This window comes from Ornithorhynchus anatinus, chromosome 3 (assembly GCF_004115215.2).
Source record: "Ornithorhynchus anatinus isolate Pmale09 chromosome 3, mOrnAna1.pri.v4, whole genome shotgun sequence".
In the NCBI taxonomy this organism is placed as follows: domain Eukaryota; kingdom Metazoa; phylum Chordata; class Mammalia; order Monotremata; family Ornithorhynchidae; genus Ornithorhynchus; species Ornithorhynchus anatinus.
In genome coordinates, this window is record NC_041730.1 from 141,325,020 (window position 1) to 141,346,617 (window position 21,598).

The 21,598-nt window shown below is 57.8% G+C and overlaps 1 protein-coding gene across 1 annotated transcript in view; it reads right to left on the reverse strand.

The window, feature by feature from the left end:
* ZRANB1 (zinc finger RANBP2-type containing 1) overlaps positions 1–21,164 on the reverse strand; it is a 59,410-nt gene extending 38,246 nt beyond the window's left edge. The window contains 1 exon segment of the mRNA XM_029059447.2: positions 20,993–21,164. The gene's annotated coding sequence lies outside the window, so the exon portion shown is untranslated.
* Positions 21,165–21,598: the final 434 nt, after the last annotated feature.

A 21,598-nucleotide genomic window follows, 5' to 3' on the forward strand; every position in this document is an offset into this window, starting at 1 on the left:
ATACTCAACATGACCAAAACTGAGCTCCTCATCTTCCCTCCCAAGCCCCGTCATCTCCCTGTCTTCCCTATCACCGTGGACGGTACGACCGTCCTTCCCGTCTCTCGGGCCCATGACCTCGGTGTCATCTTTGACTCGGCTCTCTCGTTCACCCCACACGTCCGATCCGTCACCGAGACCCGCCGGTCTCACCTTTATAATATCGCCAAGATCCGCCCTTTCCTCTCCACCCAAAAGGCTATCTTACCGTTATGGGCTCTCGTTATATCCCGGCTAGACTACTGTGTCGGCCTGCTCTCCGATCTCCCTTCCTCCTCTCTCTCCCCGCTCCGGTCTATTCTTCACTCCGCCGCCCGGCTCATCTTCCCGCAGAGACGCTCTGGGCGTGCCACTCCCCTTCTTAAAAACCTCCAGTGGTTGCCCATCGACCTCTGCACAAAACAAAAACTTCTCACTCTAGGCTTCGAGGCTCTCCGTCACCTCGCCCCTTCCTACCTCTCCTCCCTTCTCTCTTTCCACCGCCCACCCCGCACGCTCCGCTCCTCCGCCGCCCGCCTCCTCGCCGTCCCTCGGTCTCGCCCGTCCCGCCGTCGACCCCCGGGCCGCGTCCTCCCGCGGTCCCGGAACGCCCTCCCCCCTCACCTCCGCCAAACTGATTCTCTTCCCCTCTTCGAAACCCTACTTAAAACTCACCTCCTCCGAGAGGCCTTCCCAGACCGAGCTCCCCTTTTCCCTCTGCTCCCTCTCCCACCCCCCCACCTCTTCGCCTCTCCACAGCTAAGCCCTCTTCTCCCCCCTTTCCCTCTGCTCCTCCCCCTCTCCCTTCCCCTCCCCTCAGCACTGTACTCGTCCGCTCAACTGTATATAACTTCATACACTTATTTATTTTGTTAATGAGATGTTCTTCCCCCTGATTCTATTTATTGCTATTGTTCTTGTCTGTCTCCCCCGATTAGACCGTAAGCCCGTCAGAGGGCAGGGACTGTCTCTATCTGTTGCCGATTTGTACATTCCAAGCGCTTAGTACAGTGCTCTGCACATAGTAAGCACTCAATAAATACTACTGAATGAATGAATGAATACAAAGAAATCGGGTTGGACACAGTCTCTATCGCAGTCTCGATCCCCATTTTACAAAAGAGGGAACCGCGGCCCAGAGAAGTGAAGCGACTTGACCAAGATCACAAGCAGAGAAGAGGCAGAGCCGGGATTGGAACCCAGGACCTTCCGACTCCCAGGCCTGGGCTCTATCCACTCCGTCAGATGGGGGTTTGATCCCCGTTCTCTCTCCCCTCAAGACTCCCACGTGAAGCTGGGGCCGTCCGAGGGGACTAACTCGTACCGACCCCAGCGCAAGCACAGAGTAGCCTTACACACAGTAAGGGCTTAAGAAAGACCACGACTATTATTATATTACTGTAACAGAGCTCGGAGACACATCCCTGCTCTCGGGTCCCTAAAGGGGAACACAAAACGACTTACCCACAGGAGGAAGACAGCAGAAGAAAGATGCAAATACAGATGAGTAAGTGCTTAAATTGTAGACTACAAGAGGCTGTATACACACACACAGACACAAACAAGTGTTACCGGCAGACGTGCGTAAGTGTTGAGGTGGCGACTGGGAGGATATGACAAGTCAAGCGAGAAGCTAAGTGACCAACTGGATAGAGCACGGGCCCGGGAGTCAGAAGGACCTGGGTTCGTGGCTCAGTGGAAGGAGCCCGGGCTCGGGAGTCAGAGGTCATGGGTTCGAATCCCTGATCGGCCACTTGTCGGCTGGGCGACTGTGGCCACGTCACTTCACTTCTCTGGGCCTCAGTTCCCTCATCTGGAAAACGGGGATTGAGACTGGGAGCCTCCTGTGGGACGTGATTACCCTGGAGTGGGACAACCTGATGACCCTGTATCTACCCCAGCGCTGAGAACGGTGCTGTGCACATAGTAAGCGCTTAACAAATACCGACAGTATTACTATTATTATTCTAATCCTCAGCTCCATCACCTGTATGCTGTGTGAGCTTGGACAAGTGAATTAACTTCTCTGTGCCTCACTTCCATCACCTGCAAAATAGGGATTCAACACCCGTTCTCCCTCCTACTAAGACCGTAAGCCTCGTGTGGGACTTGATTATTACCATGTATAATAACAACAAAAATAATACAAACAATAATAATCAGGGCATGTGTTAAGCGCTTACTGTGTGCCCGGCACTATACTAAGCGCTGGGGTGGATACAAGCAAACCAGGTTGGATACAGTCCCTGTCCCGCATGGAGCTCACTGTATCGATCCCCATTTCACCACTGAGGTAGCTGAGGCACAGAGAAAATGACTTGCCCAAGGTCACACAGAGAGACGAGAGGCAGAACCGGGACGAGAACGCAGGTCCTTCAGACTCCCAGGCCCACGCTCTATTCACTAGACCACCCTTCTTCGCGTGGCTCAGTGGCAAGAGCCCGGGCTTAGGAGCCAGAGGTCGTGGGTTCTAATCCCGGCTCCGCCACCCGTCAGCTGGGTGACGTTGGGCAAGTCACTTCACATCTCGGAGCCTCAGTGACCTCATCTGGAAAATGGGGAGGAAGACTGTGAGCCTCATGTGGGATGTGATTACCCTGTATCTCCCCCAGCGCTCAGAACAGTGCCCTGCACATAGGAAGCGCTTAACAAATACCGACATTATTATTATTCTCTACCCAGTGCTCAGATCAGCGTTTCTGCTTGATACCAAGAGGAACGGGGCAGCCGTTAAAGGCTCCCGAGGAGCGGGCAGCCCGACGCAGAGCAACCTTTGGAAACACAGGTCCGGCCAGCAGGGTAAAGAATGGGCTGCAGCGAGGAGGGGCTGGAGCCTGGGAGTCCTGGGAGGAGAATAATACTGTTGGTATTTGTTAAGCGTTTACTATGTGCAGAGCACCGTTCTAAGCGCTGGGGTAGATACAGGGTCGTCAGGTGGTCCCACGTGAGGCTCACGGTCTCCATCCCCATTTTACAGAGGAGGTCACTGAGGCCCAGAGAAGTCAAGTGACCTGCCCACAGTCACACGGCTGACAAGTGGCGGAGCTGGGATTCGAACCCATGACCTCAGACTCCCAAGCCCGGGCCCTTTCCACTGAGCCACGGTGCTTCTCGCTGGGCCCCTCCAAAAGCCGGGGCACGACGAGCACGGGGGACGGCGTGGCGGCCCATTTGGGTGGAGGGGAGGGGCCGGAATCCCACCGACGTTGTGGAGAAAAAAAAAAAAACGGAAGGATTTGAGGCCCGACTGGAGAGAGACACCTTCGGAGAATAATAATGACGGTGGTATTTGTTGAGCGCTTACTATGTGCTGAGAACGGTTCTAAGCGCTAGGGAGGATACAAGGTGGTCAGGTCGTTCCACGGGGGGCTCACAGCCTTCATCCCCATTTTCCAGATGAGGGAACTGAGGCACAGAGAAGTGAAGTGGCTTGCCCCAGGTCACACAGCTGTCAAGCGGCGGAGTCGGGATTAGAACCCACGACCTCGGACTCCTAAGCCCCCGCTCTTTCCACTGAGCCACGCTGCTTCTCTAGGAGGAGGCCGAGGCTTCCCGGGGCCTCGACAGACAGGGTCAACCGGGAGGGGAAACCTCCTTAGGAGGAGGAGGAGGAGGAGGAGGAGGAGGAGGAAGAGAGGGCTTGGGAGGAAAGATGGGCTTCAAGTGCCGACAGAGGCAGGAGGCAACGCGAGGTAGCAGAAGAGAAGCCGGGGAGAGCGAGGTCAATTTAGGGAACCATCTGCACTCTGGGGGAGGTTGGGTCCAAACGCAGGATTTATTAAGCGCCTGCAGAGTGCTGTCCAAAACCCTGGGGCGGTGGAGGGGCTGAGCTCTGAGAGAAAGAGAGACAGAGCGCACAGTGAGAGGGGTCCTACGGAACGGGGACTTAAGGAACATCTGCAGATGAGGTGGGGTGGAAGGCAGGGAACCAGCCAGGGAAAAAGACCGAGGAGGACTAGCCAAAGAGGCCACAGGAGAACCAGCCGAGAAGTAATAATAATAATAATAATAATAATAATGATGGTACTTGTGAAGCGCTTACTATGTGCAGAGCACTCTTCTAAGCGCCGGAGGAGATACCGAGTCATCAGGTTGTTCCCACGTGAGGCTCACGGTCTTCACCCCCATTTTCCAGATGAGGTCACCGAGGCACAGGGAAGTGAAGGAAGGTGCCCACGGTCACACAGCTGACGAGTGGCAGAGCCGGGATTCGACCCCGTGACCTCCGACTCCCGAGCCCGGGCTCGTTCCACTGAGCCGCGCCGCTTCAGAAATACCAAGACCGACGTTTCCAGAAGTGGGTGGTCCACCGTGTCCAACGCCATCGCGATAGAGAGGCCGGGGAGGATCAGGATAGAGTGGGGATCGGAGGGGCGGCCTTCTGGAGAGCAAGGAAGGGGCGGACCTGGGAAACGTGGCGAGGGAAAATCTGACGGGATTTAAGGAGACCGAGCGTGACGGCTGAAAGGGCGAGGGCTCAGTATGACGGGACGCCATCCGTCAGCGGGCTCGCCGAACGCCAGGACACCCCATCCCCCTTCGTCTGCGCGCGCCTCCCTCCCCCTACGTGTATGTATATATATATATATATATATATATATATATGCATAAAATAAAAAACACACACCGGATAACAGGGTGGCCAGGGGAGCTTCTCCCCTTGAATATATTTTTAAGACAAAGTGGGAGTGAAAGATGAAATCATCTAGCTCTATTACAGGAACTGAATTATTCCTGATAAAAATAAGACTGCTAGAAATGTACAAGGACAAGAAGCAAGTGCAGGGTCGGAGTCGGATTCGCCCCTCGGCGCGCTCTGGGGAAGCGCGACCCAGGTCCGGGTTCTCCCGAACCGGAAAGATGGGACGTCTGGCCGACCCCGGGGTTCCGGCTTCCCCGAGGAGCCGGAGCAGGAAACGGAGGAGACGGGCACGGCCGCCGCCGGCCTCTCGGCCGCGGCCGCCGGCGTCCCGTCCGGGTTCCGCTCCGCGCTCACCCTCCCGTCACCCCCGGACACCGGCTCCTCCGCGCTCCCGGGCGGCGGCCCCCGGCGCTGGGCCACACGCGCCGTCTGGGCGCTAGCCCGAGATGACTCAGTGCGACTCGGGCCAGAATCCTAAAGCGCGGCTTTGACGTCGCCCAAGAAAACCGAACAGTGTCGGAAGCATGGGAAAGGCACGCCGAGCTCGCTCGGCGTGACTCGAGCGGGGGCCGCGCCCTCACCCCGCTCTGCCCGAGGAAAGCAGTGGTAAACAATGGGCACATTCCAGTGAACCCGACGGCTTCTCCCCGGGCGGTGTGTCATCTCCGTCACGTGCTTCCACATCCAGCCGGGCAGCCTCTGCATCATCCGCCCGCCCTGATTTACCATTTATCGATCGGCCGATCCCAAGCCTGGGTGCCCGGCTTTGGGACGGGGGTGGCTTGTAAACGCTCAGTCGTCTTGCCCCCTCCCACTCCACCTCACTAATCCCCTACCCCAGCCCGACCCAGACACTCCGCTCCTCTAGTCCCAGTTTACCCACTGGGCCCCGATCTCCCCCGTCCCGGAACTCCCCATAGCTTGAAACTCCCTCCCCTCCCATATCTGCCAGACCACCACTCCCTCTACTTTCAAATCATCATTATCGTCACATCGTCCCCTATTAAACCCTCTTTTCCCCAGCTCGCTCTCCCTTCTGCGTCATCTACGCACTTGGATCTGTGACCTCTGGAGACGTGATATTCACTCCACCCCCAACCCCTGAGCCCTTAGCGTACACACCTTGAAATTCTATGTTATAAATTATTTACTCATATTAACGTCCGTCTCCCCGTCTAGACTGTCAGCCCGCTACGGAGGGGGAAGCTGCCTGCTAATTCTATTGTACTCTCCCATCTGCTCAGTACAGTGCTCTGCACATAGCAAGCGCTCAATAAATTCCACTGATTGATCGATTGATAACTGTCTGGTGAGCAGGAAGGCCTCCGGCCCGGGGAGCCGGACCGGTCAGCCTCCTGAACGCGGGTCTGCTCCACCTTCTTGGCAAACGCGCCGCGCCGGGGGAAGAGTCCGTCGGCGGCCCGACTCCCCGCGTCTGTGCTCGGCCCCCTTCCTCCACCTCGGGGCTTTCCCGAACCTTTGCACCCGCCGCGCCCGGGCCAGACCGAACGGGCCGCAGAACCCAGAGAAAGATCGGTGGGGAACCGAGACGGGCGGGCCCGGCTATGGGAAAGGGAGGCCGGTCCCCCCGTTCCGGGTTGCGGTGGCTCTCCGGGGAGGGTAGGTCTCGGCCGGGGGGCCGCGTCCCTCGGCCGACGCGACCCAGGGGCGCACGAGCGATTCTTCGGACGGCGCCGTGGGCGGGAGCGCGCTCCGACCCTCCAACCCAGGGCCGGCGGCGGACGGCGCGTGGCGGGCCGCCGCTCGGGGGACCGGAGGGAAACATCCCGCCGCCGGCTGCGGGGGGCCCCATCCGACTCCACCAACTCTGCCGTACTCCCCCGGCCGCTCAGTTCGGTGCCCTGCACGCAGCAGACTGGAAGCTCCTCGAGGGCAGGGACCGGGTCGACCGATGGCATGAAGGCAGGGATCATATCTACTGATTCTAACAGACTCTCCCGAGGGCAAGTGCGGCGCTCCACTCGCAGATGGCATTCGATAAACAGCAGTGATCGAGCGCTCCTAACGAGCACCACGAGGGACCCGTGAGGCTCAGCCTCCTGCTCCTCCTCCTCCTCCATCTGGGCTACTTATCCGGTACCAGACTGGGAGCGGAGCACCGCCACCAGGGGATTGGAGAACGACAGAAGACGATGCCGACGACACGATCCTTGCCTTCAAGAGGCTTTAGGACACAAAATGTAAGAATTTACCGCCAGGAATGACAAGTGGTCCGACGGTACAGTGAGTAAAGTGATTTGCACGGAAGTGCAATGGGGAGCACCGAGCGCAAAGGTGCCCAGGTGAGAATAGAGAGAGGAAGGCTCCTGGGAGGAGCGGGTAGCGGAGGGCAAGATCTCGCCAAGATCCACCCTTTCCTCTCCATCCCAACCGCCTACCACGTTGGTACCATCTCTCATCCTATCCCGACTGGATGACTGCAACAACCTCCTTTCTCGCCTCCCAACCTTCTGCCTCTCCCCGCTTCAGTCCACGCTTCACACCTCCGCCCCGATTATCCGTCTACGGAAACGTTCAGGGCACGTCATCCCCCTCCTCAAAAATCTCCAGCGGTAGCCTATCGAGAGAAGCAGCGAGGCTCGGTGGAAAGAGCCCCGGCTCGGGAGTCAGAGGTCGTGGGTTCTAATCCCGGCTCCGCCACTTATCAGCTGGGTGACTTTGGGCAAATCACTTCCCTTCTCTGTGCCTCGGTTACCTCATCTGTAAAATGGGGGTTAAGACTGTGAGCCCCACCTGATTAGCTTGTATCTACCCCAGTGCTTAGAACAAAGCTTGGCACACAGTAAACGCTTAACCATCATCATCGGGCTCCGTATCAAACAAAAATCCCTCACTATTGGCTTCAAAGCTCTCCATCGCTTTGCCCCTATTAACTCACCTCCCTTCCCTCCTTCTACATCCCAGCAGGCACACTCCGCTCCTCGACAGCTAACCTCCTCACTGGGCCTCGTTCTCGCCTGTCCCACGTCCTACCTCTGGCCCGGAACACCCTCCCTCCTCAAATCTGCCAAACAATCACACTTCCCCCCCTTCAAAGCCCTACCGAAGGCTCACCTCCTCCAAGAGCCCTTCCCAGATTAAGCCCCCTTTTCCTCAGCTCCCCCTTCCCTCCTCATCACCCCGATTCGCTCCCTTTGCTCTACCCCCCTCTCCTCGCCCCACAGCACTTGTGTATATATGTACATATCCATAATTCTATTCATTTATATTGATGCCCGTTTACTTGTTTTGATGTGTACATATCTATAATTCTATTTCTACTGATGCCCGTGTACTTATTTTGATGTCTGTCTTCTACACCGTTAGCCCCGTGCGGGCAGGGATTTTCTCTCTTTATTGCTGAATTGTACTTTCCAAGTGCTCCGTACAGTGCTCTGCACACAGTAAGCGCTCAATACGTCCGACAACGAATGAATGAATGAATGAATGATCGAGGTGGGTTTCAGAGGGGTTTCAAAGAGGGGGAGAGCCAATCTGTCTGGCCAATCTGAAACGGGAGGGTGTTCGAGACAGAAGGAAGGATGGGGGAGTCCAGAACAAGGCTTTGTGAAGATGGAAGCGGTAGGGTGGGGTGCAGGGGGAGGAGAGAGTGGATAAATACGAGTAGGGTGGTGTAGTGGATAGCGCACAGTACTGGGAGTCAGAAGGTCACGGGTTCTAATCCCGGCTCCGCCACCTGTCTGCCGTGTGTCCTCGGACAAGTTACTTCGCTTCTCTGGGCCTCAGTTACCTCATCTGTAAAAAGGGGATTGAGACCGTGAGCCCCGCGTGGGACCGGGACTGTGTCCAGCACAATTTGCTTATATCTACCCAGTGTTCAGTACAGTGCCTGGCACATAATAAGTGCTTAACAAACGCCATTATTATTAAGTAGAGGGGACGAAGAACACCTGGTGATCGGCCTTGGAGCCAACGGTCGGGGATTTCTGGTGGATGCGGAAAGGAACAGCCGATCACCAGAAGTTACTGAGAGGCAGAGAGACGTTATGTCGGTATACCGTCCTCTCCCAAGTGCTTGGCGCGGTTCTCTGCACAGAGTAAGCGCTCGATAAATCCGAGTGACCGAACCGCGCCGGAGAAAGACGATCCGGGCAGCGGAGTGCAATAAGGACCGGAGACGGGAGACTGTAGGCGAGGAGACTGGCGAGGAGGCCGACTCAGGTGCTTAGCCGGGATACGACAGGTTCCCCGACCTGGGTGGTGGCTGTTCGGATGGAAGGGAAAGGGCGGAACCAGGAAATGGGGTGGATAAAAAGGCGGCCTGGATTCGGCAGCAGGCTGGACGTGAGAGTCGGAAGGGTCGTGCCAAGGTCGTGGGTGTTGGAAACGGGGAGGGGGAGGGTCTTTTCAACCCTGATGGAAAAGTTGGGTGGAGGAGAGGGATCGGGAGAGAGGTTGAGATCTTTTTAGAGAACCAGCGTGGCCTAACGTAAACAGCTTGGACCTAGGCGCCCCAGCTCCACCACTTTGCTGCTGTGGGACCTCAGAGAAGTCACTTCAGTTCTGTGGGCCCCACTTGCCTCATCTGTAAAATGGGGGTTTAGTAGCCATTCTCCTTCCCTTCCCTACGAGTCCCACGTCAGAGAGGGACCGTGTCCCATCTGCATATACCAGTACAATGCTTGGCACCCAAGTAGCGCTGAAATACCACAATTATCACTGTTGTTATTATTAGTACTATTATTATCACGGACCTCGCCCTCTCTCGCCACCCAGAAATATAGGGAAAACAGCTGCAAGAGAAGCAGCGACCTTCACCCGGCCCCCATAGATCATTTAGGCCCTTCAGGCCAGGGGAGGGGCTGCCGGAGAGGCCGGCGGCATTAATTTCTTTTCTGTTGGTGAACGCCAAATGAAACCAATGGAAACGCTTTACAAAGAACCAACTACCGGGTTTTAGCTCTCTCACGATCCGAGGAGCCTAAAGAACGTCCGCGACTGTCGGAAGAAGGTGAGCAAGGCCGCGGCAAGCGGAGTGACGAGCATTTGGGCGACTCACGAGGGCCAGGGCAGGACTGTCGCCCTTCCAAGCAGTGCGGCCTAGTGGAAAGATACCGGGCCTGGGAGTCAAAGAACCTGGTTTCTAACCCCTGCTCGGCCGCTCGTCTGCTGTGTGACCTTGGGCAAGCCACTTCAATTCTCTGCCTCAGTCCCTTCAACTGTAAAACGGAGATTAAATCCTACTCCCTCCGACTTAGACTGTGAGCCCTTTGTGGGACAGGGACTGTGTCCCACCTAGTTACCTTGTATCTACCCCCAGAGTTTGGAGCAGTGCTTGGCAAATAGTAAATTACTTAATAAATTCCATAATAATTATTATTTTAAGCAGCTCTATGGCCTTTTCACCTTAAGACGGAATCCAGTACATCTGCTGTCAAACTGGCCCAAATCGCATAAACTAGTCAAAGCTTTATGAAATGTCACAAGCTGAGTGCTGTAATTTTAAAGTGAGTGAAATTCTGTGGTCAGCAGATGTTTGGGAGGAAAAGGAGAAGATGTATTTTGGAATGAAGGACTTTCGGGAAGATGAAATAGCATATTTTCCACACGTAATCTACCTGTCGTTTCCTTTGGTCAGAATGGATTCCTCGGGGTCTGGCCTGTTGCCTCCGGGCAGCTCGAAAACTGCTCTGACTCCCAAGCTAGAGCTCTTTCCACTAGGCCACGCACCTTCCCATACCTGGCGGTCAACTTTGGGCTGAGCACTGTGCTAAGCCTTTGGGAGAGTTCAGTAGGGTTAGCAGATACGCTCCCTGCCCTCAAGGAGCTGAAAGTCTACCCTATGCTCAGCACGGTACCTGGTGTTGAGGAGAGTACAACAGTTGACCTCCCAGAGTCCCGTCTCTCCCCAGTCCAGTCCACATTTCACTCTGCTGCCCGGATCATTCTTCTACAGACACGTTCAAGAAACTCCGATGGTTACCCATCCATTTCCGCACAGAACAAAAACCCCGCTATCGGTTAAAGGGCAGTCGATCCCCTTGCCCCCTCCTACCTCGCCTCGCTACTCTCCTACTACAACCCAGCCCAGCCTACATTTTCCTCCTCTAATACCAACCTCCTCACTGTACCTCGATCTCGCCGCCGACCTCTCGCCCACATCCTACCTCTGGCCCGGAACGCCCTCCCTCCTCAAATCCGGCAGACGGTGACTCTCTCCCTCTTCAAAGCCTTACTGAAGGCACAGCGACTCCTCCAAGAGGCCTTCCCCGCCTAAGCCCGCCTTTCCTCTTCTCCCTCTCCCTTCTCCGTCACCCTGACCTGCTCCCTTCATTCATCCCCAATTCCCGGGCCCACGGTACTTACGTACATATCTGTTACTGATTTACGTTAATGTCTGTCTCTCCCTCTAAATGAATTAAAATGATGGGACTCGCTAAGCGCTTACTATGTGCCAGGCGCTGGTACGAAGCGCCGGGGTGGATCCGAGCAAATCGAGCTGGACACGGTCCCTGTCCCACGTGGGGCTCACAATCTCAATAACCATTTTCCAGATGAGGGAACTGAGGCCCGGAGAAGTGAGGTGACTTGCCCGCGGTCACACGGCAGACAAGTGGCGGAGCCGGGATTAGAACCCACGACTTTCCGACCCCCCAGGCCCGGGCTCTAGCCACTGGGCCACGCTGCGTCTCATGCTGCCTCTACACCGTAAGCTCATCGTGGGCAGGGACTGTTTCTGTTTCTTGGTCTCTTATAGTCTCCCAAGCGCTGAGTACAGTGCTCTGCGTGCAGTAAGCGCTCAATAAATAGGACTGAACGAATGAACCAACGTTAGCAGACATGATCCCTGGCTCTGAGGAGCTGACGGTCTTGCTGAGGGGGGGAGAGCCACGGTGGGGAGGGAGAAATCGATCCGCATCGGGTAATCGGGTGGGTGGGAGGGAGGCGTCCAGAGCCGCGGCGGGTGGTGAGACGCAGGTGGCACCGAGGGGGCCGTCGCGGGGACACGCGCCGCCGCGGGGCTCCGACGGGGCTCTTCGGAGGCCCCTCCGCCGCCTTCCGTCTCCTCCATCGTCGTCGTCGTCGTAACGATGAACGACTTTCGGCCCAAGAGAGCCGGGGAAGACGGGCTGACGTCATTTTCCCCGTGGCTCCTCCCCAACTTTCAAGTAGCTGCCTGTGCAACTGCCGTGACCTTCAGACCGACTTCCCGCGCCTCTATCCAGCTGAAGGGGACGGGACCCGAAAGCCACAGAACGTTAACGAGTCATCCCGAAAGTGTGGGAGTGGAATGCGGCACAAGCGTCCTCTTGTCACGGAGCCCGAGACCCCGGGGCGGCTGGGATCCCTCCCCTTTATTCAGCCCACCCTCAGCCCCACGGCACTTGAGTCCAGAGCCACAATCTCTTGCCATGTCCGCCTCCCCCTCTAGACCGTAAGCTCCTTGCAGGCAGGGAAGGTGCCTGTCGACCCTGTTATTTTTGGACTCTCCCAGCCCCTCGGAACAGCGCTACGCACGCAAGCGAGCGAGCGACGAGCCCGGAGTATCTACCGAGCACTTACTGCGTGCAGGCGACACAAGAGGGTTGCATCGTCGCATTCCCTGCCCCCGATACGCTCGGTGATTAATCGACTGAGCCACGAGGGGAGCGAGCAGGGCCCACACCTCCCAGCTCCCTCCCACGCCGAGGCCACCTCTCATGCCCACGGCACGGTCCCCCACCCTCCCCAGCGCCCTGCCGCTACGAGAGCAGCGGAGGGAGCGAGGCCGACAGCACGGGCCGAGGGGGCCCGAGGCCCGTGGTAATTCAGGGGAGGCAGAGACCCTCTTGCCCCACGCCCCGACTGCCGGCCAAGCCGACTGGCACGGAGGAGCTATCAGCCAAAGCCCGCTCCCGTGCTCTGGCCGGCGCAGATAGAGCGAGCGATCGCGTCCCGGGGGCGGAGGGGTGGGCGGCGGCCGCCCTCCGGGACCAGGGTTACAGGGCGGGGGGACCCACAGGAGCAGCTCTGAGGTGCCACCGTGCCAACGCGCTGCCAACCGTCACCGCGGGAACTCCACACGAGGCCGCCAACACCTCGGCACGGGGAGCGCGGGGTGAGGTAGGGCGCGGCGGGGCACCGCCGAGAAGCAGAGGGGCCGAGCGGAAAGGGCACGGGAGTCAGAGGACCTGCGTTCTAATAATAACAACTGTGCCACTTGTTAAGGGCTTACTAGACGCCCAGCGGCGTCCTAAGCTCTGGCGTAGATATATGATAATCGGGCCCAGAAGGGGCTCGCACAGGCCCAGAGAGGTAAGGCGCTCCGCCCAAGGTCACACGGCAGACGAGTGATGAAGCTGAGATTAGAACCCAGGTCCCGTGACCTCCGGGCCGGTGCTCTTTCCAGCAGTCCGTGCCGCTTCTCTGCGGCGCTCCCGCCTCGCCCCGCGCTCCCCGGACCGAGGTTCGTCAGGCAGGCGAACGGATCCCCATTCCGTCGCCTGCCCGCTGGGTGACCTCGGGCAGGTCACTCGACTTCCCTAGGCCTCAGTCTCCTCATCGTGAAACGGGGACTGGAGACCAGTTCTCCTTCCCACTGCGAGCCGGGTACGAGCCGAGCGCCGATTCCAACCTGACGATCCCGCTCGGTACAGTGCCGGACGCACAGCCAACTGCTGGACAAATCCCACCATCCCTGTTTTAATATCAGTATCATCTTCCCTCCAGGGGGATTTTCTTTTTTCCATTTCCCACACTTTCTGGTTTTCCAGTCTGCCCTAGCCAGAAAATTTCAGTCAAAATTATTTTCAACGTTCAGCTAACAGAACCTCCTCCAAAATCAACAACAGGGCTTATTTTCAGAGATTCCTCCGTATCTTCAGGCTGTCGACGACTACTCGGCAGCAGCTCTTTGGAAAGAGAATATACGCACATAGAGAAGCAGCGTGGCTCGGTGGAAAGAGGCCGGGCTTGGGAGCCGGAGGTCGTGGGTTCGAACCCCACCTCTGCCACCGGTCAGCTGCGTGACTGTGGGCAAGTCACTTCACTTCTCTTTGCCTCGGTTCCCTCCTCTGTAAAAGGGGGATTAACTGTGAGCCTCACGTGGGACAACCTGATTACCCTGTATCTACCCCAGCGCTTAGAACAGTGCTCCGCACATAGTAAGCGCTTAAATGCCAACATTATTATCATTATTATTATTCAGGCTATCGATGACTACTCAGCAGCAGCTCTTCGGAAAGCGAATATACGCACATTTATCTTTCTTACGGGGACAGACCCGCACACAGAGAGTCAATTCTGCCCCAGGCAGGATTGGGGAGCCCCTTTCCAACAACACGTGTCAGTGCAGAATCGAGTGACTCGATGACGGTCCCCCAGAGCGGGGTCTCCCGCGGACGGCAGTCGCCCCCACAGCCCCGACCCTGAGTGGGGTCCCCCAGCTTCTCATTTCACCATTCTCCACGGGAGCCGCTCAGCCTCTCCCGCACCCACGGCACCGTACTATGCCCCAGGGAGGGCCGAACCCCAGGAAACCCCGCGGCCGCTCACTGCCCTTCGCGGGTGGACCATCCCACGTCCCCATCGCTTTCAACGCCACCGCCGTTCTTCCTGCCCCAGAAGCCCGCTGCCGTCTCCGACTCCTCTGGCGTTTGACCCACTTCTAAGCCGGCTGCTTCTCCCTCAATAATATTCTGTCAAGCTAGCCGTCCTTCCATCGGACGATCACCTTTCCTGGGCATCCGCGACCTCAGTACAGTGCTCTGCACATAGTAAGTGCTCACTAAATACCCTCGACCGACCGATCTGAGGTGCGCAGAGCCCCATTCGGGCTACCCCGTCGGCCCCCGTGGGGCTCGGCTGCAGATCTATTTCTTCGTTCATTGCCTGCCCCGTCAGCCCAAGGGCGGGCCAACCCCTCCGCCCCTCCGCCTCCTCTAATGAGGCGCACCAACACTTCACGCCATCCAGCTGGAAAATCCAACCGACCGACTCGCCATTTTGGCCCACGCAACGAGTCGGCTACCGGAAATTCGGGTTTTCTGATTCTTAAGATTTGACATTTTCTTCTCGAGGCCACTTGGGGAAGAGAGGCGGCAATTTCCACCCACAGACAGACACACACGCGTGAAGACGCGAGCGTGATCGTAGCACCCCAAGTCTAACGGGAGGGTGGCACGGAGGGAACGGCCATGGTGGCGGGCTGGCCGAACGGTCGCCCCAACAGAAGGCGAGGGGGGCTGGCAAGACCTCAGTGAAGCGAAACGACAGGAGACGGGGACGGGGGTCAGGGGCCGCGGAGGAGACGACAGGCCCATCCGAAGCATCGGCGACAACATCAGCGCCGGTGTAGTCTCTGTCCCCCGTGGGACCCCGGGCACGTCGTCGCACAACGGCCCCGTGCCTCGGTTCCTTCATGTCTAAGGTGGGGATTCAACACCTGACCTCCCTCTACCTTAGACTGTGGGGCCGCCGCGGGACAGGGGACCGTGCCCCTCCCGAAGATTGCGATTTCTCCTCGTGGCACGTGGCAAGCGCCGAACGAATCCCGCCGTGAGGCTCGGTCCTCTTCCTGACCACGGCCCAGGGGACGCGCAAGATCTGCTTGTCCGGCCACCATTTGGTAATTCCCGGGGGGGAGAATTACACCAATTCGTCTAGACTGTAAGCTTGTTGTGGGCAGGGAACACTTCTGCCAACTCTGCTGCATTGTATGCTCCCAAGTGCTTAGTACAGTGTTCTGCACAAAGTAAGCACTCAATAAATACCACTGATTGACTATTAAAGTCTGACAGCCTCGAAAATGACCAAAAATCCAGGGTTACGGTCAACGAACTTGATTTCTGTTCAACAGGCGAGTTCCCCAGTCTGCCGCCAAGAGGCTGCTTTGGATGGGCGGTGGCAGCTTGCGGGGCTCAGCGGAAAGAGGCCGGGCTTGGGAATCAGAGGTCGTGGGTTCGAATCCCGGATCGGCCACTTGTCAGCAGCGTGACTGTGGGCGAGTCACTTGACTTCTCTGGGCCTCAGTGACCTCATCGGGAAGATGGGGATTAAGACCGTGAGCCTCACGGGGGACAACCTGACTACCCTCTATCTACCCCGGCGCTTAGAACGGCGCTCTGCACATAGTAAGCTCTTAACAAATAGCAACATCATTATCATCAGCTTCCATCCATTTCTCTGTTGGCCAAATGCCAGTGAGAAGCTGAGCGGGGCATCCAGCCTGGAAGCGCAGCCCACCAGCGAGCTCGAGACTTGGCACCACGTAAGGAGGGGAGTGCAGGGGACAGCCGGCCGCTCGGCCCCGGGAGGCGGCCGTCCCGCTCCCCCACGCGGGGCCAGCGGGGCCTCGGGCCAGGACCCCGGCAGCAGACGGTTCCCCGGCCCCCGTGCCGCCCGCGGGTGGCTGCCCGGTTCTCCCCGGGCCCCGGAGGAACGACCGGACTGGGGGCGGGGGGCCCCCGTGGCCACAGGACCAACGGAAGAGACAGAGTCGGGCTCTGGGAGCCGAACCTCGCCGTGGCCGGCGGCAGGCTCGGTCGCGCCGCACGAGGCATTTTCTTCCCTGCCCTCTTTCTCCGTTGGCAAACGGAGACCATCCACCGCACTGCCCCAAGGTTGCTAGCGGGTAAAGCGTTTCGGTTCGCAAAAGAAGTATGGGACCGTAACAAGAAAACCAACCGGGAGAAGATCAACAAGTCTTTAGGAAGACAGGACGAGGCCGTTCTAACAAAAAAGTTGGCTGATTGTCCCAGTATTATTTTCTGCTTGAGGTTCACTAATAAATGCTACCAACCACACAGACCAATATTAATTTAGCAATGGATAAAATGACGGTACTTCCGAAAGAGGAAAAAACTTTCTTCCCCCATGAGAATCACTACATGTGCTGGAAAAAAAATAAATTTAAGATCGATGATTTTAGAAGACGCCCCCTCCCCGAGCACAAAGCCCTTCAGGTTGTTCTTCCCCGCTCGAGACCCTCCGGGGGTCGCCCATCATTCATTCAATAGTATTTATAGTATTTATTGAGCGCTTATTATGCGCAGAGCACCGTACTAAGCGTTTGGAATGTACAAGTCGGCAACAGATAGAGACGGTCCCTGCCCTCTGACGGGCTCACGGTCTGATCGGGGGAGACGGGCAGACGAGAACGATGGCGATAAATAGAGTCGAGGGGAAGAACATCTCATAGAAACAATGGCAACTAAATAGAATCGGGGTGATGTACATCTCATTAAACCAAATAAACAAAATAAATAGGGTGATGAAGATATATACAGTCCAGCGGACGAGTACAGTGCCGAGGGGGTGGGACGGGAGAGGGGGAGAGGGAAAGGGGAGAGAAGGGGGTTTAGCTGCGCAGAGGTGAAGGGGGGGGTAGAGGGAGCAGAGGGAAAAAGGGGGGAGCTCGGTCTGGGAAGGCCTCTTGGAGGAGGTGAGCCCTAAGTAGGGATTTGAAGGGGGGAAGAGAAGCAGATTGTCGGAGGTGAGGAGGGAGGGCATTCGGGACCGAGGGAGGACGCGGCCCGGGGGTCGACGGCGGGACGGGCGAGACCGGGGGACGGCGAGGAGGCGGGCGGCGGAGGAGCGGAGCGTGCGGGGTGGGCGGTGGAAAGATTGAAGGGAGGAAGAAAGAGAGAAGGGAGGAAGAGAGAGAGAAGGGAGGAAGAAAGGATCAACCCCTGCATCGAACGGAAACTCCTCACCATCTGCTTTAAAGCACCGGAGCACCCAGCCCGCTCCTACCTTACCTCCCCGCTCTCCTACTACGACCCGGCCCGCACACTCCGCTCCTCCACGGCCAACCTACGCGCTGGGGTGCTCGATCTTGTTTACCTCACCACCAAACCCCTCGCCCCTGTCCTGCCTCTGCCCCGGAATTCCCTCCCCCTTCACATCCAACAGATGAGCACTCTTCGCACCTTCAAAGCCTTATTAAAAGCACGTCTCCTCCCAGAGGACCTCCCTGACTGAGCCCTCATTTCCTCTTCCCCCACTCCCTTCTGCATCACCCGTGACCTCGGATTTGCACTCTTTATTCACCACCTCCAGCCTCACAGCACTCATCGCCCTAGCCATCATTTTTTCATACGAAGTCTGGCTCCCCCTCTAGACTGTCAGCTCACTGTGGACAGAGAACGCGGAGACCAGCTCTGCTACGGCGCACCCTCCCAAGCACTATAGTACAGCGTAAGCGCTCAGGAAGTACAACTGATCGACTGACCGTGAAATGCTGAAGGCAGGACGGAGCCGAGGGGCTATCACACGCTCACATTTGCTCGCCTCTGGCCACTGTGGAGGCAGAGCCTCAATCGACAACATTTCCCGAGCGCCTGTGTGCAGAATACCGTACTGAGCAGCTGGGACGGTACCACAGCGGCAGGAGAAGACAGAGGAGTTTACGATCTCGCAGATTCAAGGCTGCCGAGGGCACCGCTCTGGCCGCAGGCGGTTTCTAGGAGCACGCCCCTCCCTCGGTGAAAACGGTCGGGGAAGAACGAGGCCGAGAGTGGCGAGTCCGGCCCGGGCGGAGGAGGCCGCGGCCCCGAGGGACAGCTAGGACCCGAGGCGGCCCTTCGGCACCCTTGGGTGCTCGGTCAGTTTTCCGGCCAGCTCTCTCCTCCTACGCGCTGCTGCTCTGGCCGCCGTTCTTCCTCCTTACTCCCAAGACTTGTAAACCGCTCCGGTCCGTCTGTCTCCCCATTAGGGCACGAGCCCTCCGAGGGCAAGGAAGCAGCGTGGCCTAGTGGAAAGAGCCCGTGGCCGGGGGTCAGAGGACCTGGGTTCTAATCCCAGCTCTGCCGCGCGCCCGCTGGGTGACCCGGGACCAGTCACTTCAATTCTCTGGGCCTCGGTTCCCTCATCGGTAAAATAGGGAGTAAGACTGTGAGCCCCACACGGGCTGCAGCCCGATTAGCTCGGATCTCCCCCAGCGCTTAGCGCAGTGCCCGGCACGTAGGAAGCACTTAACGCATACCATAAGAAAAAAAAAGTCTCACGCTTCCAGTGAACATCCCTAAATGTTCAGTGCAGGACTGTGCATGGAGTAAATGCCTTGGCTGACTGACAGAGGAGATGCCGGGGTGAGGCCAAAGGCATGGAACCGACAACTGGCGGGTCCCAATCTGGTCCCCATCAATCAATCGATCGATCAATCCATCAAGCCTTCCAACAGGTGGCAATTTTCTGCCCTTCTCCCTCCCGCCTCCCCCTGCCCCCCACCGGCTTTGCCTCACCGGGTCCCCTTCGCGGAGCAGGGGAAGGCATTCGCTCGCCGGTTCCTGATCGGGTGGGACGTGCCCACCAAAGGCAGGGTGGACCCCAAGATTCGGGGAAACAAGGTGTGCACGTCCACGTCTGTGGGTGGAGCCCTTTGGGGCTCCTCCTCCTACCCTCCGGCTCAGGACCCCAGCTCCCCGTTCTCCAGCCTGCTCACCCCGCCAGTCCCACCCCCCCATCACGGGGTCCCGGTGGGGATCGGGGAAGGTGGGGCCCCGAAGGCTCCGCCTGGCACGCCCACGCATCGTCACGCACAAGAAGAGGGGCCCAAAAATTCAGTGCCAAGGGGTGGAAGCCGGTTCGGGTACGTGCCAGGCTGGGGCGGAGCACCTACTTCCTCCAGGAAGGCTTCCCGATTAAATCCCTACACTTCGAGTCACAGCAACCCAACGGCCACCTTGGGCACCTACTTCTTTATTCCCAGATGCGCTGCGTTTGTCCCGATGGCATTTGTTTAGCGCTCCGTGCCGGGCACTGAACTAAGCACTGGGCGAGATACGAGAGAATCGGGTTGGACCCAATCCGCGTCCCACACGGGGCTCACAGGTCTTAATCCCCGTTTTACAGACGAGGTAACTAAGGCACAGAGCAGTTAAGTGACTTGCCCAAGGCCATACAACAGACAAGTGGCGGGGCGGGATTAGAACCCGGGGCCTCTGACTCCCAGGCCCGGGCTCTTTCCACCAAGGCCAGGCCGCTACTCACAAATTCACGTGCCCCCAATTATTAATCGCACTATTTCCTCCTGACCCATTCTCTTCTAAACTGGTCCTTTCTCCTGCCCCTGCTGTCTGTCCATCATTTTTGTCTGACTGTCTCCCCCTCACCCCCACTCGACTGGAAGCTCCTGGAGGGCCGGGACGGGGTCTTGAAGCCGTGGGCTTCTCCCGGGCCCTGCTCCTGCAGGGTTCAGCGGAAAGAGACCGGAGCTGGAATCGGGAAACCTGGGTTCTCGCCCCGATTCCGTCAGGGGCTGGCCGCCGGGGCCGAAGTCCCCACGGGCCATTCACACTGTGTGGCCCACCTACCCTTCGGTCACGGTCGGGGCCCTGGCGGGCAGGGATGAGAGGGAGGGACCGAAACCGCCCAAGCCACCGGCACCAGAAGCAACTCCTCCGTGCAGGTTCATGGGCCTGAGGCTCCTCCTTCATTCCAATCAACCAACCGGTCAGTCAGTCAGGAGTACTTACTGAGCACCCACTATAGGCAGAGCACTGTACTAGAGCATCCGGCAGAATATTACATAGTTACCGGGCAGGGTCCTCGCCTCAAAGATCCTACAGTCTAGAGGGGGAGACAAAAACTAGAAGAAATCTCAGACAGAAGGGAAGAGGGAAAAAGAGAGGACGGGGGATGGTGGGTAGGAGACTTTGGGCTTGAGTCACGGGAGCCGGGGGAGGGGAAGGGCGCGTGTAAGATTCGTACCAAAGTGCTCCCGGAGGCCGAGAGCCCTTAGGCGGCGAGGAAGTGGGATCTAGGTAGGGGAGACTGGAATGAACTCAGGAAGGCCTCCGGGAGATGTGACTGCAGGAGGGCTTCGAAGGTGGGAAGAGCTGTGCGTCTGCGAAGGAGGAGGAGCTCGGGGAGCCGCCTTCTCTTTCACTCAGCCCGTCCCCTGCAGGTCTGCCCCTTTTCCCCCATCAGAGGCCTCTGATATTTTGACCCCATCCAGTTTCCTCCTCATCAGGCCCCGTTTAGTCTCCACGCTCAAACCGCCTTCCCTTGACGACCAAATTGACGCCCTCGACACCAGCTTCTACTGAACTCAAGGCCTTGCCCGACTAAAGCCCTCATTTCCTCTTTTCCCACTCCCTTCTGCATTGTCCCCATTTGCTCCTTTTACTCTCCCCTCCCTCGGGTTCACCACATTTATGTCCAGATCCGTCACGTTTCTATTAATGCCTGACTCCCCGCCCCCCCCCCAGACCGTAAGTTCATCGTGGGCAGGGAACTTGTCTACCGACTCTGTTCCGTGTTCCCTCCCAAGCGCTTCCTAAGTGCTCTGCGCAGGGTGAAGAGCTCAATAAATACAATCGACTGATGGAACGCTCTCGCTCCCCTATCCCTTCCCCGATCCCACACCGCCGACCCGCAGCCTCGGCTCACCGCCACGGTCCGCTTCCTTCACTCCCGGGCACCGGCCGCAGAGGGAAATCCGGATATCGGGCCGCCGTCTTCCACCTCTCGGTTTCGATTTCCCGTCCAGGTTCCTCTGCCACCTCTCCGGCCGCTCATTCCGTCTCTCTCTCTCTCTCTCGGGCTCCTCTTCCGCCTCCCGCCCTCTACCTGTGGGAGTCCCTCAAGGCTCAGTTCTGGGTCCCCTTCTCTTCTCCATCTCCACCCACTCCCTTGGAGAACTCATTTGCTCCCGGGGCTTCGACTACCGCCTCTCTGCGGGTGATTTCCAAATCCCCCTCTCCAGCCCTGCCTGATCTCTCTCCTTCTCTGCAGTTTTGCACCTCCTCAAGACTTAAAGTCATCTCTACTCGGGACGACCCACCGACGACATCTCACACTTACCGTGTCCGAACCTGAACTCATCTTCCCACCCAAACCCAGTCCTGTACGTGACTTTCCCATCACTGCAGGCAGCACCATGATCCTCCCTGTCTCGCCAACCTGTAACCATCTAGTATTGTATCTGTTAAGCGCTTACTATGTGTCCGGCACTGTTCTAAGCACTGGGATAGACACAAGACAGTCGGGTTGGAC